Raw genomic sequence first — 20169 nt, 5'->3', positions numbered from 1 at the left:
CTATTGTTGATTCTAAATTTGATATTTCTTCTTTTTGTGCATTTATTGAGTTTTTACTAACTCCGGCAATTATGTTATATTGTAGTCTTTCTATCCTTATTTTTAATTCTTTACGTTTTTTAGATATTATTTGCTTTAATTCTTTATATTTTGGTAAGTTTTATACGTTATTCATCTAAATAATATTTTGGGGAATATCTAAATCTAGTTTTATCAAATAAGTCATAATTAATAAATTAATCAAATAATAAATTAATCCAAATATATACTACTTCCGTAACTTTAAAGAACATAGGATCTGATACAATTATAGTTTTTATAATTTTTGTGTAATTTTTTCACTTCCTTTTACCAATCAGTTTTCTTTCTTATTTTATTAGTAACTCTTTTTGCTCTTACTTTCTGTTTACATGGTGTTGTAAACCACCAATCCGTTCTAGTTATTATATATGAGTATAATTTATCTAAAAATGACATTCCTAAAAGTATATCTTTTGATGTTAGCTCATAATTATAGATTTCTTCTATTGTCAATATTTTATCCCATACTTGTGTAAAATTCCTTTTATTTCATCAAATATATGACTATCAAATATTATTTTTTGATCTGTTTCTTCTTCATTTAAATATTCTTTTTTTGTTATTATTTTTATATCTTCTTTAGTTAAATATTCCAACAGTTGTCGTTTCTGGTGCAAGGATAAGTCCTTATCTGCATTCATTAGCCCTTGGTCACGATCGCGGAGAAGGAAAATGCTCTTCATTGCGAACGCAAATTAGAAATCTTGTTCGTGAAGATCATCTTTGTTTTTCATCATGATCGTAGAGTCATAGTTGCGTTCACAAAGGGTATTTTGGTTTGGGTCAGGGTTGGCCTTCATCGCATTCGGGATATTCCAGCCATGATTGCAGGAATCGAGTTAGATTGGTCATTGTGTTTGCAGTCTAGGGCTCACATTCTCTTAGAGTAATTAGCTGGGCGGTTTTAAATTAGTTTTCTTGACCAAAGCCTCATTTTCATCATTATTAGATTAGATTTTTCTCAATCCTGGTTGAGTAAGCTCTAAACTCCTATTTTCATCATTTCCTATTAATTTTACCTTTAAAACAAATTTAAATCCTTGATTTCAAACTTTAATTTTGAGGCTTTTACCTTGTAAAGTATAAAATTAATTTTTCTTCGATTTAAAGTCCAATTTCAACTCATTTCAGTGGATATTTTGATTTATACTCCTCATGATATGAAGATAATGGTTCTTATAAAAATCAAATTTACCTTTTTTTAATTTTGATCCGAATTTTGAACTATTTGTAGGCCCAAAGTAAAAATTGCAAATGTAGATATTGTTGAACTCCTTGTAATGTGTAGATTATATTTTACATGTAAAGTATGCTATGGATTGAAAATTTAATTGTGAGATCGTACTTTATTAGTATCATGTTTCGCGTATGGGGGCTTATATGTATACTAGTTCTGGGCATGTGCGTTGCACATATGTTCCATGTTACTTTGTGTAGACTCATTCAAACGATATATATTCTATGAAATACATTCGTGTAATGAGTAAAACGAAATGTGACTATGAAAAAACAAATTCATTTTGCATAATAGTATAGGAGTATAATTACATTGTTCTGCCACATCTTTCGAGGAAAAATGCTCAAAATACATCTCATCCAGGAGTTACTGTCAATAAAAAACTAACCAAATCATTGCTATAGAAAAATCAAATTTAAGTGGATAAAGATGTTGATAAGTGAGTTTTTATATAGTGGAGAAACTTCACGAAGTAAGTCAGGCAAAATACCTATTTAGTCCAAAGAGTTAGTTGTAAAAATATTACGTATAATATTATGTATTAAGCACATAAAGTAATAAATTAGTAAATTATTTTTTCTCCAAGTTATGTGTATATAGTATTTCTTTGATGGCAAAGAAATAACTATAAAAGTCTCTAAGATTAAACTTATATATATCCCTAAGAGTCTCTAACCTACATATAAATATTTTTGTAACTCCATAAAATTGGCATGCTTTTGATAGGCATAGGCTAGAAGACTCTTAAGCTTTGTTAGAAATTCTCTTTTCATTTGTTTTAGAAATTTTCTCTAAAGTTTTCTTTCTTCTTACACTTGAACAATGATGGCTCGAGTTACGTTCCTATTTATTTTTCACTGTGTTTAGGCTTTATGTATGTGTTGAAATTCAACATGTGGTAGCATGTTTCAGCTTTAACTATGTTGTTCGGTGTTTTGTTATATCACAAATAGTTCATTATAAGAATCTGTCCAATGAATTTTCACTATTAACTTGAGATAATGACTTATGGAATAGACTTGTCTCATTAATCTATTTTGTGAATATTCTACAATTACTTGGGCTATTTCCTTTGAGTTTGTTGTAATTATCTCTAAGTGTAATCATGCTTTAATGAATATAACTACTGGACTGACCATGGGATACTAAGAAGTTTTTTCATTTGTTTGTTCGAATTATTCATAACAAATTCTTTAAGTTATTCAAATAGTAGAGTTGGTTTACCCTTATTCAATAAATGTATCATATTAGTTCCATTAATTTTGGGAATAAATTTCAGTGAAGAATTTATAAGCTTTGTCTATTTTTTTGTTGTGAGGATTTTTCCTCTTGATGGAAAATTGATCATGTAATAATTGTAATGAAATATAAAGGGGAGATATGTACACTCGGCCTATTCCCTCATCATATGCGGTCTTTTTTCTTGTTAACATGAGATGTTTATACAACGAATTACTTTGATGTAGGTTATGCTTATTCAATTTGATTTTATATTATGATTAAATTAGCTATATGTTTAAGTTGATTATTTAAGTTAAATACTTTGAAATGTTTTATACAAAGATTGCTTTGAAGTAGGCTCTATTAATTCAACCTGTTTCTGTATTTTGATAATTAATAATGTTTAAGTTAAATATATAGTGTATGATGTCATGTTTGAGTTCTTTTTATCATGCATTTGGGTTATCAACAACAGATTTGGGCATCTTCATGTGTCAAAGATGTGAGTCTTAGTTCCTAGTATATCTGAATCAGGTGTGTCTGAGTTGCAGTCTTACGTATGTAAGAGGGCTAAGCATATTCTAAAGTAATATTCCTATAGTGAGAGTCATTGTAGTGTACTATTTGAGTTAGTTCACTCTGATGTATGGGGGCCTGCCCCTACTCTTTCTTTATCGGGTTATAATGATTTTGTGACTTTTTTGGATTCTTTCTCTCGTCTTACTACTATTTATCAACAAATATCTAAGGATGGGGTTAGTTTTATCCTTCCTGTATGATGTCATGTTTGAGTTCTTTTTATCATGCGTTTGGGTTATCCACAATATGTCGTGTAATGACTTGATTTTTAGTGATTTTAATAAATTATTCATCTCTGTGTAATTTGACCATATTATCCCTCCTTGTGGTTACTTTATGGTATTTTGGGGGTGTGGAGATGATTGACATGATTTTCTATGCATTTCAATGTATTTTGTGCGAGTTTGTTATTTTTGGTGCTTACAAAGGCTTAATAGTTGGCTACAATAAATTTTATTATTATTTGCATCGTATGGTAAAACGGGACTACACCAGCAGATCTGAAACACCAATTTTAAGCTAGTAACATGGTTGGTGTGGTTTTACGGTATTTAAATCTCATTTCGATTCTCAATTTGAAAAGTTGTGTAATTGGATTTTGACAGTCAACTTTGTGAAAATGATGTTTTTTTTGAAAATCTTATATCGTTATTGAGTCCGGAGCATTGAATTTGATAGGATAACATAGTTCATTTGTATTCTTGGCTTTTTGAAATCCCGAGGATCCGTGGAGACTTAGAATTCTCCAAGTCTCCAGCTGGTGCACCACTCAGCTGGTGCACCATTCAGCTAGTGCACCACTTAAGAGACATTTTGGTCTGTTAAGCAACCTAGAAGACTGCAGTGGATGTCGCTCAAGCTACTCCCTTATCGCGTAAGTGACTTTAGCTTAAGTGACAGCCGGGTCGCTTACGCGATACTTGGGAAATCTATAGGTATAGCGTAAGCAACACTTGGTTGCTTAAGTTATCCCTGGGTGGTATTTATACCCCCTTTTCATGATTTTTCATTGTTATTGAGATTTGGAGCTTGAGGTTTTGAGCCTTTGTGTGATTTCTTCCATTTTTAATCATGGGTAAGCTCCAAATTCCTATTTTAATTATTTTTATTCAATTCTTGACATCTAAACATCATTAAAACTTGAATTTAAAAATAAAATTTGGAGATTTTGGACCGGAGGGCCTAAATTAGTAATTCTTCAAATTAAACCCCAATTTCAACCCATTTTCACTTGGATTTCCTACTATGGCTTTCTTTAATTACCGATAATATAATTTTGGATAAAAGTTTTGGTTTTACCTTCTCTTTGAACACATAATACACAAAGTATGAAATACAATGAAGATGATGTGATGCACGAGGTTGCCACACAATCTCTGCTTACACCTACCAAATTATGATTCCGAAATTGGTTCCATGGGTGGTTCATCAACCCATATACAATCCAACATCCAATATCCAATATCCAATACCAATACAATATCCCTAACTCCTCTCTGACACACCCATCAGTAGAGGGTTTTTAGATATGTCACATTTTTTGTCGGAAAAAGGTTAATATTTTTGTGGTGGTACCAATATTTAATGAATACATATGATAAGAGAATGTACTACTCACAACCAACCAGAATGAAAATTTTCAATATCCAACCAATATAACAACCATGTGAGACAAAAATCCACTCAAATCAGCCAACCATCCATGATCCTATATAATCCAAAAACCATAAAGTGAAATGTACAAGTCTGATGTCATTGATACCACATAAATTTCAATTTAGGCTTTTTCCACCAACAAGAATAGAACCAAAAATATATATACATACACACACACATATATATGTGTATGTGTGTGTATATATATATGTGTGTGTGTGTGTATAAAAGATCTCACACGGTCACACATAGAAAATAATGTCTCAAGACCACAAGTAACAATAACACGGGTCCCTACACGGGTACAAAACAATAATAAAGTCATTTCCATAATTAGTTCCCACACCCATAACATGATTTTATACCAACAATAACTACCCAACCTAGTCTGAAGAAAGTTAAGCCATAACCTAACTCGAATGCCAAAATCTAATCTAAAAAGCCTTTAACACAGAGTTTTTTCCTCATGAACGGACCCAAAATCAACTTGAATATACAAAAATAGAATTTACACGTCAAAAGAAAGCCAATGATACCCATATTTCCTAATTTTGAATCGTGGTCAAAACGGATCAATAAAATAGGCTTTAAAAAAAGAAGGGTAAAAATGAATTTTTTGTCAAAAAAAAAAAAATATGTCATGATTAAAATAAGCCATAGAAGAAAATCATAGTGAAAATTTATTGAAATTAGGTTTTAATTTGAAGAATTACTAATTTAGGCTATCAAAGCCAAAATTCCCAAATTTATTTTAAAATTCAAGTTCTAATGAGGTTTAAATGACAAGAATCGAAGAAAGCTATTAAAATAAGGATTTAGAGCTTACCCAAGCTTTAAAATGGAAGAACTCATACAAAAACTCGAAATCCCAATCTCCAAGCCTAAAAAATGATGAAATATCATGAAAAAGGTGTATAAATACCAACTAAGAATCGATTAAGCAATCATTGGTCACTTAAAAAGCTAGGGTTTAAGCAATCAGCTCTCACTTACGCGATACCCACCAGCTGCACAGGTGTCACATAAGCGAACTAGCTGTCACTTAAAGAGATTCCCCAGCTGATTTCTAGGTCGCTTAAGCAAGCAAATTATTGCTTAAGTGGCGCACTAGACGGAGACGTAGAGAACTCCAAGTATCTGTGGACCCCTCGCGATTCATCTAGAATCTCAAGAGTGCAAATGAATTATGCTACCCTACCAAATTCGACACTCCAAACTCAATTGTGATATCAAATTTTTGAAAAAATATCTTTTCCACAAAATTAACCCCCGAGACCCAATTTTACAACTTTTCAAACTCGGGATCGAAATGAAATATACAAGCCATTAAATCATTCAAACCATGTTACCAACCTAGTATTAATGTTTTTGATCTACTAGCGACGTTTGTTTTGCCATTCAATCCACAGTACAATAATGTTGAATGAATTCAACTAATTAGGCTTTATAACCACCAAAAATCACAAACCACACTGAAATACATTGGCAATCGTGCCAATTATTCCTACACCCCAAAAATACTTCAACGCAACTACGAGAAGGGATAAAATAATCAAATCACAGAAATGAATAATTCACAAATATTACTAAAAATTAGGTCATTACATCATCCATCACTAAGAATCTAGTTTGTCCTTAAACTAAAGGCAAGTAAAATACCTAAATTAGCCAAAAGCTCGAGATAACTACAACAAATATTAGACTTGACCTTCCAAGTAGTTGCATCTATAAGTCGATGTCTCCCTTAGAACTTAACCACTCGATTATATCTAGAATACAACTGCTATATGTAGTTTTTATGATAACCAGCTAACTTCAAGGGACCAGGTCCCTAGATGTGCAAGGTAAAGTACAGTTGGCATGCATTGTCTGCACAATTTTATCCTCTTGTGTAATAAACTTACTCGTGCTATTTGTACTAATTAGGACTACTAGTCCAATGATCTTTCAAGCCCTAATCATTACTCAGTTATAAAAGGAAAGAGAATCCTCTTCATCAAATATTTTTTGCAAAATACAAAGAGTTAAAAAGAGGCAGCAAAAATTCCATTTCAACACTACTTAAGTTCTTAGCTGATTATGTATGCTTAAACAAAAATTGTTCTTGAGTGAGTACTGAATTATAACTAAACTACTTATTATAAGAGTAGTGTTTTCATTTATTGAGAGATGTGCTTAGGTAGACTTGCCTATACTTGTTGCTGGTTAGAGTTAACCATTTTTTTAGGGAAACATAGTATAGGTGTCAAGGTGTGCTTGCAATAGAGGTATTGCAAGTAGAAGGAACCAAGATTTGGATTCACAGTCGTATCTATAATCAAGAGTTTTGTTATAGTGGATTGTTTTGGTGCTTGTGAGGGCTAGCCGTGGTTTTTTCTTTCCTGGGTTTCCACGAAAAAATTATGTGTTTTTAGATTTTTGCATTGCCTCAAATTTTCCACCTACTAGTTTTCTTACTGCTCTATCGCTTGAAATTTACTTTAAGGGACCTGGTCCTTACTGTGTGGTGCAACCCCCAAAGATTCTAACAATTGCTATCAGAGCTAGGTTAACTCTAAAAGATGTGTACCTAGAGTGTTCTGGTCATCATTGATTATATAACTGAACTAGAGGAGGAAAGAAAATAAGCAAAAAGGGAGAGATTCATGACCTTGAAGGGTTTAGAATGTGACCTAGGTGAAGAAGACACTGATGTTGCCTTTTTGGAAACAAGAATAGTTAGAGCTATAAAATAGGTGGTCAGCTAGACAAAAGAAATGGTAAGAATAAAGGCTATCACAAAAATGGTAGTATTAAAGCATTTATGTGAAATTACCAAATTCAAAAAAATGATCAGATCCATGAAAAGTCAAAAAGGTAAACTACAGCTGAGTATGCAATAAAGCAAGCTATGATATCATTTGGATATTTTTCTAGTGAACCTGATGAAGATGAGAGGGAAGGAGATGTTTCCATGCTAACCGTGGAAGATAATTCAGTTATCTATGATTCCCTCTAAAGTTCAAAATGGTTGAAATCCCAAATTCTTCAAACCCCATAAAAGAATTATCCGTTGATCTTCTATAAGGGCCACAAAGTACTTTACCCATCAGTCCTAATCTTGAAATCCCTAAAACACTAAGTGAAAAACTTCCTATTGGCAATCCTACATTTATTAAAGTTCATGTTGAGTTAGCCTTGGAAGACTTAAATTAAGACCTCAACCCTCTAATTGACCAAGATATTTCTCAACAAGAAATTTTCCATCCTCAAAAGAACTAGATTCCTCTAATGATTCATAAATTCCCATTCATCTTGAAGAATTAGTAGGTTCTAAAAATTTAGAAAACCTAACAGTACCTAGTTCCTCTAGTGGATCTGAGTTAAATTCTATCTTTGCTCAACTATGTGATGATAAAATTCTTATAAAGATATTTGATCCTCTTAGTAGCTAAACTTGGGAGTTGAGAATCTATTTCTATATGCTGGTTATAAAAATGAAAGCTCTATAAGTATTGAGGAGCAATCTGGAAGGGAAAAAAATAAAGAGACTAGGAATGAGGAAGTGAGGAAGATGAAGAGGTTGAGGATGAACAACGTTTGATTTTGAAAATGAATAGACTGAAGGACAGTAAAAGTAAAGAAAAAATGATTGGCACTGGTGTGAAAGGTACAAGATCCTATTCCACTAGGGAATATGAACAAAAATTACGAGTAGATAACATGAAGGAAAGTAAGTCTTCTACCACAAAAAGAAGAAGAATCAAGAAAGCTGTCATAGTAGAGAAGGCAAATATTTAAGTAGTAGAGGTTGGAGAAGATAAGGTTAGTGATACTAATACTATTATTGCATATAAGAAGAAAAACTAGAATTTCATGGTGATGAAAGGACCAAGTCCTCTAATACAAAGTCTGAGAGTCATGGCATAAGCGGAAAGAAGAACATATTTGTGAAAAGAAAGAAGTAACTAAGGGACATGGTAACATGATGAGATGAAGAAAAGAGGAAGAAAAGAAGGTTTTCCCTAGGAAAGAAAGGAATGCTGTCTTGGAAAGCTAAAAAATTCTGACTGGGAAAGTGTTTGATCAAAATATCTATTAAAAACAAGGGATAATAGAACTTATGGAGTATGTGAGGCATCGGGGTAGTCTTCACCTACTTTAAGAATCAGCTCCCATGGTGTTTGAAAATGATTTTAGAGAGTTTTACTATACCATAGACCTCTCAGAAAATGGGCTAAGATTGAATTCCTAGGTGCTAGGAAAGTCTATCCATCTAGATGAAGTAGCTCTAGGAAATATTTTAGATATATTTGTTATGGGAGTAAAATATGTTATGAAGGAGCAACCTACGACTAAATTTATGGTTAAGTTTCATAATTGGGTGGAAATTCAATAGCTGATGTGAAAAAGAAGTTCTTAATTAGTGAGTTTCGGCTAGTATTTGAGTTCATCAACAAAGTTCTTTTGCTAAGATGACCATGCTTATGGTATTGACTTGTTCCTGATAGAATATTTGAGTAAATTTGAGTTGATAATTTTACCTGCTCTTATGATAGAGCACATAATGAAATTAATATATGAGAAAGAAGGGAAGAATGGGATGCCTTATGGGTACTTTATAAACAAGGTATTTGATCACTATAGAATAATTGGGATAAGGGAAACCCAGGAACAGTCTAACAAACGTTCTATTTGACAACCCTTGTGGAGAATGAGTGCATTGAAGGGAAAGCTTGAACAAAGAAATAGAGGAGTTGAGTATCATGTTAGCTGCAAAGGAAACTGATCAGAAGTTATCCTCAGAAGGACTTGCTGCTACTGAAGAGATTGCAGCACAAAATGCAAAGCTCAAAGATAAAATCACAGAAATAGCTGGTGAAGTACAAAGACTGAATACTGAAGTAAAAACTCTCATTAAATAATTTTTTAATGCTCATGCTATTGCGGTTGAAAGAATGGATGTGTTGCCAAATTCATTCTCTCCTAAGCCCCCTTTTACCTAAGTCCTAGTGTGTCAATTTTAGGACTTTTGTTCTATTATGTCCTTAGCAAATAACAATTCTATAATTTCGTTTTTGAATATTGTATTGGTACTTATCCTGATTAATTGTGAATGAATCTTTATTTGTTCCCTTCACTTTAAATTTTTTCTACATGTTAGTGTTGCCCTAGTAGGCAAGAGTTAATTAGCTTGCACTTATCTTTACTTTTAATTTACTGTTAATCCTTTGAATGATTATAAAAGGGGGAATACTGACTTCTTATGTAACAACCAGGTAGGACCAGGTGTGTTGTTGTGTGTATACATACTGACAAGGGGAAGCATCACAAGGCACAGTGTCAAGGGGAAGCAAACAAGATTTGTTTGCTACAAATGACAATAAGGGACTAGGTTCCTGTGTTGCATGATGATGGAGAAAGCATGATTATACGGGTACCATTGATCTTCAGGTGGTAATCACACTGATTAAATATGATGAATGTGCACTGATTTTTAAGGTTGCATGTTTGGTTTGTCATTATCAAAAACAAGGGAAAGTGCTAAATGTATTTTTAATGATGAGTAGCTAATTTCAAGGGACCAGTTCCTTGGATGTGCAAGGTAAAGTACAACTGGCATGTGTTGTCTGAACAATTTTGTCCTTTTGTGTAACAAACTTGCAGGTGCTATTTTGTACTAATTTGAACAGCCAATGTAGTGATCTTTTAAGCCCTAATAATCACTCAACTATAAAAGGAAAGAGACGCCTAGTCATCAAATGAATTTCAGAAATACAAAGAATCAAGAGAGGCAGTAAAAACAACATTTTAACACTGCTCAAGTTCTTAGCTGATTATGTATGCTTAAATAGAAATTGTTCTTGAGTGAGTACTTATTTGTAACTATACTACTCATGTTATTAGAATAGTGTTTTTATTTATTGAGATATATGCTTAGATAAAGTTGCCTAAGCTTATTGCTGGTTAGAGTTAACTAGTTTTTTAGGAAACTTGGCAGAGGTGTCAAGGTGTGATTTCAATAGAGGTATTGCAAGTAGGAGAAGCCTAGAGTTATGTTCACAGTTGAGTCTATAATCAAGATTTTAGTTATAGTGGACTATTTTAGTATTTGTGAGGGCAAGTCATGGTTTTTTCCTTCCTGAATTTCCACATAAAAATCCTGTATTTTTACCTTCCTGTATTGCAGCACCTCTTAGTTGCCTTACTGCTCAATAGCTTTAGATTGCCTTTGAGGGACCTTGTCCCTCTCTGTATGGTGCAACCCTTAAGGGTTCCAACAACAATCGCCTAACATCCCTAGATAGAATGAAGTCGTACTTCTCAACAAAAGACAACCTCTTATCTAACCGGACTGAATCCTGATGAATGACATAAGACTCATTCGGAATGCATCATCAAAGAAAGGAAACATGAAAAACTTGATGAATAGCTTATAAATCTTGGGTAAATGCTGACTCAAAAGCCATATCCCCAATAGTTCAAAGAATCTAAAAAGTTTAAATATACTTGAGGCTAAGCTTGCCCCTCTTCCTAAATCTCATCTTGTCTTTCATGGGCAAACCAAAAAGGAAAACTTAATCATTAATGTTAAATATCAAGGAATTAATTCTTTGATGCGTATATCAATTCAGCCTACTTTGGTATGCTTAAAGTCTATCCTGAATGACCCAAACTCTATCCAAAGTCTTGCGAAGCAAATTCGTACCTCGAGGTCTAATCTTAATCACCTCAAACCAACTCTTCCAATACTGTATGTTTCTCCTACTGACCTCCAAAGTCTATAACACAAGCGCGAAGCATAACCCCCAAAATATAAATCATCTGATCTGAATGACACCGGTCTAAGGGTAAAATATTTTAGTAAGATCAACCCGGGTACCCAACTTCTTCTGAAAATTCTTCCAAAAGTGAGATGTTAATACTGAACCTCTATTTGAGATAAGAGACACTGGTACACCATAAAGACACACAATTTTCACTATAACACCCTGAAAATCTAGATCAATATTAGAATCATGCTTCAAGCTCATGAAAAATAAAAAATAATGTTTTGATAGTTTTATAAGTTATTAGGAGATATATCAAGTCTTCAAATATCTACTACCTTGTAGAAAAGTCAAAACATTCCTTAGCGATTAAATTCTTAAGAAGAAAATAACTATAGTTATCTTCAAAAAGAATAACTTTTCGTATACTAAGGATTTTTAAGCTAGAAACCCACCAATAGATAGATAATTTAATTAACTATCCAACGAGACAAATTTTTCCATAATCCCATATCGGAGTAAAATGTTATGGCTTTTTTACCAAACGGGTGTCTGTCTGCCAAGGCGCGGTGGCCAGAGTGACGGACCATCGCATTAACGACCACCCGTCATGCCAGAACATCACCCTTGAGTAGAGAGATTGAAATTTAGACTATTTGTAATGTTTAGAGTGACGGCCAATCACGGGAGTGACAGTCCATCACCCAAACCATCACCCAGGATAGTTCTTCATAGTCATGATGTTTTAAAAGTTTTTTTTGGTCTTTTCCAACACTTTTAACTGCAAAACTACTTTGTTTCACCCTCTAAATAACATTTATCAAGAGTAAAAACTACCCTAACCTATCATAACACAAAAATCATCCATCATAAAGCAAAAAAGGGCATTTTTTTTCTCCCCGAAACCAACAAGGGTTCATCAAATTCAAGTTCAATACCTAGAATTAATCCAACTCTTCAACATTCAGGTATGTGGGATGTTCATCCATGGGTCCCTTTCACCCATGGAGCCCAAAAACCTTCTTTATACTAATGTATGGATTTTCTCTTATTATGGAGTTTTCTATGTTCAAGGTTGATTGAATTCATGTGTTTTCCTTAGTAGGTTGACACTGTTAGTGTCCAAGAATGATTCCATGAGAAATTAGAATATATTATTCTTTGAGATTCAATCTTGCATTTTATAGTCAAGTTAATTTCATGATTATATATCAATTTATGATCTCACTCATGTAACCATGATATTTTCCCATACTGAAGTTAAAGATTTTCATATGATTGATAAAATGTCTATGTTTTGACTTTTGAACCACGATTACATACTATAGTATTTCAAGTTTGATATCATATTTTTATAATTATTCAGTGCTGGCGGGTTATGAACACCCGATACCTACGTGTTTTACATGATTCCTATTTTTCAAGTAATAAGTCAGTCAGACCATGGTTTAATTAACATGTTGTGAATGTCATGTTCATGATGAGAACTTACAAGTACAGTACCATATCATGTTAAAAAACTAATAATACCAAAGTCCTTTAGTTGGGAGTAACACTAAGCACCGAGTGAATAGAGAGATAGAGACTCTCACATCAGTAAAGGCATGAGTCATTAGTAGCACTCCCTAGGTTCCAGATATACGGAGCCACCATAGATTATGAGGGGTCTCCCATCAATAGAGGCATGAAACCCTCGTTCTTCAGGACATCAGTCTTGTAGATCTATATTGTCAGTCCTGAGTTGGTACCCCCTAGTAAGGTACCAACACCCTTCCAGCCGGGGTTACAGGTTGGACCCCAATAGCTCAAATTAAGGAATGTTGGTTGTAGTAAGCTCCCACAGTCCCAGTCAGTATTTAGTATGTCTCTACTCAAGTTTGCTTGGACAAAGCATACGAATTTTCAGTTATTTAATTATGTAGAATTTAGTCTTTCACAATACAGATTATGTTAGAAATATGTTTGTGCTTGTTCTTGCATTCTCAGATATTACATACTCATGCATTCATTCTCAGTTATCTCATGCATTTCAGTCAGTCCTTATTGCACATACCAATACATTCAAAGTTTTGATCTCATACTTTTTTTGCGCTATGTTGTCTTATAACATAGGTTCGGACGCTCATTTTCCCAACCGTTCTTAGACAACTCAGTGTTACCTAATAGTTGTAGTGGTGAGTCCTTATCCATTGAGGACATGATATCTTTTCTTAGTTATTTCAGTATTTTCGTATATTCAGTCAGTCGAAGTTTGTTGGGGGTTTGTCCCATCAACTATTCATGATATTTAGAGGCTTTCGGATAATTAGTTAGAAAGTCAGTTAGTTCTTTTAGTTTTTATCATTTGTTTTAGACAAATAATTTAGTTTCAAGTATTTTATCAAATATTTCAGACATGTCATTGCTACATATTTCTACAATTAGATTTATAGTGTCTTTTAAGTTTATCATCTGAACATGTGTTATTTTACTATTTTATTCAATGCTCACAATAGATACTGGCTCATGGGTTGGCTTATGATCACTTGTGGCCGTAAGTATCATTGCTGCTACCAAGGGGTAGTCTCAGGTCATGAAAAAACTTAGTATCAGAGCCTAAGATTTTTAAAATGTCCTAGAGTGTCTGAAAGTCGTATTGAGTAGAGTCTTGTGCATGGGTGTGAAGCACACCACACTTATGGACAAGAGGCTACGAGACATTTTTAGGAAAGTTTCCCTTCTTTGGGTGTTCATATCATGAGAGAGAGAATGAGCTCTATTTAATTTTTTTTATAACTCATCCTTTCTTTCCATTTATAGAAAATACCTCCCAGAAGAGATAAAGGAAGAAGGAACAGGGTTAGCCCGCACCAACACCTATTCAAAAAGATCCCCTGAACGACCATGTTTCTCTCACCGAGTTCAAAGTTTCTTTCATAGCCTTGTCCTATTTAGTAGCTGCTCAAAACAGTCAGCAAGTTGTTTCTCCTGCCAATTCGGTGATGAAAACGGCTGTAGCTAGTATTCAGGATTTAACTCAGATGAATCTTCTTTTATTTTAGGGATCAAAGTCGGAGAATAATCCATTGGATTTTTTGGATATGGTGTAGAAGGTGACTAATATCATGGGTGTCAATTCAAGTGAGAGGGCAGAGTTTGTTGCAAATCAGTTTTAGGATGTATCTCACACCTGGTTTAAGCAATGGAATGAGGACCAAGGTATGGAGGCAGGGCTTATTGAGTGGGAGGAGTTTGCCATGACTTTCTTAGATAGGTTTTGTCCATTAGAGTTGAAGGAAACTAAGGTGCAGGAGTTCATCAATTTGAAGAAAGGTAGTATAAACGTGATGGAGTACTCTCTTATGTTCACTTAGTTAGCAAGGTATGCTCCTACTATGGTGGAAGACAATAGGTCTAGAATGAGTAAATTTGTACATAGTGTAGCTAATAGTATAGTCAAAGAGTGTAGGACATCCATGTTGATTAAGAAGATGGACTTATCTAGACCTATGGTTCATTCTCAACAGATTGAGAAGGAAAAATATAAGGTAAAAGAGAGAGAGAATAAGAGGGCTAAAATAGGTACTTTCAACTTTTCTTAGTCAATATCACACGGTGGTAACCATTCTCAGTATTATCAAAATTTTTTAACCCAGCTCCATCTTGAGCTAATGCACCAGTGCCTAAGTTCAGGTAAGATAGTCGGGATAGGGCGCCAGGCTCTAAGTCCCAAGGAAGTATGAATAGTAGTCGTACCAATCCGCTTTGCAGGAAATTTACTTTCGAATAGATCTCCTTAAAGATACCCAGCCTATCTCTATTCTACCTTAAAGAATGGATCAAGATGATCTTATGGAGTTGAAATCACAGTTTAAATATCTCTTAGATAAGGGTTTCATTAGTACTAGGTCTCTCCATGGGGCACTCCAGTCTTGTTCATGCATAATAAAGATGGTTGTCTCAAAATGTGCATCACTTACCGTCAGATGAATAAAGTCACAATAAAGAATAAGTATCCACTCCCCAGATTTGATGACTTGTTAAACCAACTTTGGGGTTCCAGATATTTCTCTAATATAGACCTCATATTTGGCTATCATCAGCTTAAGAGTTTGAGAATGTGGCATACTGAAGACAACTTTCATAACTCAGTATAGTTACTTCAAATTTCTAGTTATGTCTTTTGGACTAATGAAATCCCCTACAACGTTCATGTACTTGATGAATAGGGTGTTTATGCAGTATTTGGAAATGTTTGGCATAGTTTTTATTGATGAATCCTTGTCTATTCCCTTAGTGAGAATGATCATGCAGACCATCTGAGAATCGCCATGCAGATCTTTAGAGCTCATCATTTTTTTGCCAAATTTAGTAAGTGCAAATTTTGGCTAAGATTAGTAGCATTTCTTGGCCATATTATTTCTGGTGATAGCATTAGAGTTAACTCTAAAAAGATCGAAGTGGCGAGAAACTAGCCCAGACCCATCTCTCCATTAGATATTAGGAGTTTCTTGGGTTTGGCTGGCTATTGCAGGTGGTTTCTTGAGGGGTTTTCTTCTATTTCTTACCCTATGACGAGGCTAACAAAGAATAAGGTTATATTTCAGTGGTCACATTTCTGGGAGAAAAGTTTGTAGGAGTTGAAGATTCAACTCACATCTGCTCCACTCTTGGCTTTTCAAGATGGCATAGATGGGCTTTTAGTGTATTGTGATTCTTCTAGACATTGTCTTGGTTGTTTATTAATATAGAGAGGTAAGTTTATAGCCTATGCCGCTAGGCAGCTTAAACCCCATGAAAAGAATTATCCAACCCATGATCTTGAGTTGGTAGTTTTTGTATTCACCTTAATGATTTGGAGGCATTACATTTATGGGGTTCATGTTGATGCGTTCACTGACCATAAGAGTTTACAGTACGTGTTCACACAGAAGTATCTGAATCTTCATCATAGAAGGTTTCTTGAGTGAATAAAAGATTATTATATAAGTGTGTTAAATCATTAGGGCCAGGCCAATGTAGTGGCAAATACCCTTAGTAGATTGTCCATGGGTAGTGTTTCTCACATTGAGGGAGACAAGAAAAAGTTAGTTAGGGAGGTTCATCAGCTTACGAGATTAGTTGTTCGGTTGGTTGATTTAACTAAAGGTAGTATATAGGTTCAAAATGGTTCAGAATCATCATTTGTTGCCAAAGTGAAAGAAAAGCATGATAAGGATCCCAACTTGGTTAAGTTGAAGGAGGCGGTTAAAGATATGAAAGTTGAGGTTTTCTCCTAAAGGGGAGATGGTGTGCTTCAATGTCAGGGAAGGTAATGTGTTACGTGTGCTGATAGTTTGAGGCGGTGAATATTATCATAAGCACATGATGTGCAGTATTCTATTCATCTCAGAGCCACTATGATGTACCGTGACTTGTGGGAAATCTATTGGTGGAATGGTATGAAGAAGGATATTGTAGAGTTTGTAGCTAAGTGTTCAAATGGTCAATAGGATAAAGTTGAGCACCAAAGGCCTAGGGGTACATTGCAAGAGCTCAACATCCCTACTTAGAAGTGGGAAGTGGTGAACATGGACTTTATGATAGGATTGTCTCGTACGCATCGTCAGCATGATTTGATTTGGGTTATTGTTGATAGAATGACTAAGTTAACCCATTTCTTTCCACGTCATATTGTTGATAGAATGACCAAGTCAACGCATTATTCAATTCAGCTATGTAACCAATCTCATGTTATTACATGTATTCACGAACTTTGTTCAGTTCATTTATCATGTCTCAGGCTCAGCTGTGTAATCATGTTTCAAGTCATGCATGTTCAGCATCTGATCCTAGTTTCATCGGTAGTTCCAGTCTAACCAGTCTCATTCAAGGATAAATGTCCCCAAGGGGGCGATATAATAACACCTCGAAAATCTAGACCAATATTGAAACCATGCTTCATGCTCATGAAAAATAAAAAAAATCATATTTTTATAGTTTTATAAGTGATTTGGACATATATTAAGTCCTCGAATAGCTCCTACCTTATAGAAATGTCAAAACATTCCTTAGCAATTAAATTCTTATGAAGAAAATGCCTATAGTTATTTTCAAACAAGCATAACTTTTTGTATACTATGAATATTTGGGCCCAAGACCCTCCAAAAGTTAATTATTTGAATTAGCTTTCCTACTGTACCAATTTCGGCTTAATCCGATATCAGAGTAAGAAGTTATGTCCATTTTACCAAAAGGCTGTCTGTCTGCCAAGGAGTGACAGCCAGAGTGATGGAACGTCGCATCAAGTTATGATCTCTGTAACGTAACCATGCTGTTTTCCTTATTTTAAGACATTCCCATGATCAAGTTCATGATTCTTATATATTTAATGAAATTTCTATGATTTTAGTTTTGAAGCAAGATTACATACTACAGTATTTCTAGTTTGATATCGTATTTCTATAATTATTCAGTGCTAGTGGGTTATGAACACCCAATACCTACATGTTTTACATGGTTTCCATTTTGCAAGTAATAAGTTAGTCAGACCATGATTATATTATCATATTCAAAATGTCATGTTCATGCTGAGCACGTACAAGTACAGTACCATATCAGGTTAAACAAATAATAACACCAAAGTCCTTCAGTTGGGAATAATACTTAGCACCGAGTAAGCGTAGGGATGACGACTCCCCCATCAGTAGAGGCATAAGTGAATAGTAGAAGTCCCTAGGTTCAAGATCTATGGAGCCACTATAGATTATGAGTTGTCTTTCACCAGTAGAAGCATGAAAACCTCGTCCTTTGGGACATCAACCTTGTGGATCCACATTGTCAGTCATTGGTACCCCTGAGAAGGTACCAACACCATTCGAACTGGGGTTATAGGTTGGACCCTGATAGCTCAATTTGGGGAACATTGGTTATAGTCAGATCCCACAGTCTCAGTCAGTATTCAATATGTCTCAGCTTAGGTGTGCTCGTCCAAAGCATACAGATTTTTAGTTATTCGGTTAAACATAATTCAATTTTTCAGATTACAGATTATCTCAAAAATATGTGTTTTTCTTAGTCTTGTATTCTCAAATATTACATGTTCATGCATTCATGATCAGTTATCTCATACATTTTAGTCAGTCCTTATCTCATATACCCAGTACATTCAAAGTAATGATCACATACTTTTCTTTGTGCTATGTTGTCTTATAATATTGGTTCGGACGCTCAGTTTCCCAACCATTCATAGACAGCTTAGCGTTACCCAACAGCAGTAGTGGTGAGTCCTCATCCAACGAGGACATGATATGTTTTCTCAGTTATTTCAGTATTTTCTTATGTTTGGTCAGTCAGAGTTAGTTGGGGATTTGACCTATCAACTCCTCAAGATGTTTAGAGGCTTTCGGACAATCAGTTAGATAGTCAGTCAGTTCTTTTAGTTTTTATCAATTATTTCAGACAGACAGTTTAGTTTCCAATATTTTATCAGATATTTTAGACATGTCATTGCTACGTATTTCAGTACTCAGATTTACAATATCTTATCACCTTATCTTCTGCACATGTGTTGCATTTCTATTTTACTCAATGTTCATAGCAGATACTAACTCATGGGTTAGCTTGTGGTCACTTGTGGCCGTAAGCACCGTTGTCGCTACCTGGGGGTAGCCTTAGGTCGTGACACTCATGAATATAGATATGGCCAACCTCTCAGCACTGAAATAAACCTGAACATAAATAAAATAATTAGATTTGGTCAATCGATCCACGATGACCTAAACACTACTAGAACAAGGAGAAGTACGAGATAACTTAGTCACAAAGTACATAGTGATCTCCACTCAACAATGGGTAACATCTGAAGCAAACCACCAGGCCCCTAATACTTGACCTTCACTTTCCAGCAATATAAGCAACGAGCTATGAAATCTTCCTCATACCACCCCACCAGTAATGCTCTCTTAAATTATGATACATCTTGGTCACTCTTAGATGGATTGAATATCTAGAACAATGATCCTTTTCCAAAACTAATGTATTCTAATCACCCACTCTAAGAACACAAACTCGGCCTCCAATCCTCAAAACATCTTCTGGATCACGTGAGTCTTCCTTAGTCTTACCACTCAACACCTTATCCCAAATCACTCTCAACCCGACAACATCAAATTGATGAGCCCAAATTCATCCATCAAAGAATACCTAGCCTCCAAAAATTCCCAAATGCGCCCAGGTGTCAAAATATCAAGCCTAACCATCTGATTAGCCAAAGACTTAATATTTAAGCTCAAAGGCCTCTCTTAGGACAAAAGATGCACCAAGCTACCCATTTTTGGTGACTTCTGACTCAAGGAATCCGCTATGATAGTAGCCTTACCCGAATGATACAGAATAGTAAGGTCATAGTCCTTAAGCAACTCAACACAATGCCTATACCTCCTATTAAGATCTCATTGGGTGAAGAAATACTAATAGCTACAATGATCTAATACGATCTCACAACAGACTCTATATAATTAGTTCCTCCACAACTTCAAAGAAAATACAACGGCGTATATCTCCAAATCATGGGTAGGGTAATCATTCTCATGGGGTATCAACTAACAAGAAGCATCACCTTACCCTCTTGCATCAACACAACACCTAACCCAACACCTGAAGCATCACAAAAGATTGTAAAATCCA

Source organism: Capsicum annuum, chromosome 9 (genome assembly GCF_002878395.1).
Source record: "Capsicum annuum cultivar UCD-10X-F1 chromosome 9, UCD10Xv1.1, whole genome shotgun sequence".
NCBI lineage: Eukaryota > Viridiplantae > Streptophyta > Magnoliopsida > Solanales > Solanaceae > Capsicum > Capsicum annuum.
This window is presented reverse-complemented; position numbering follows the sequence as displayed.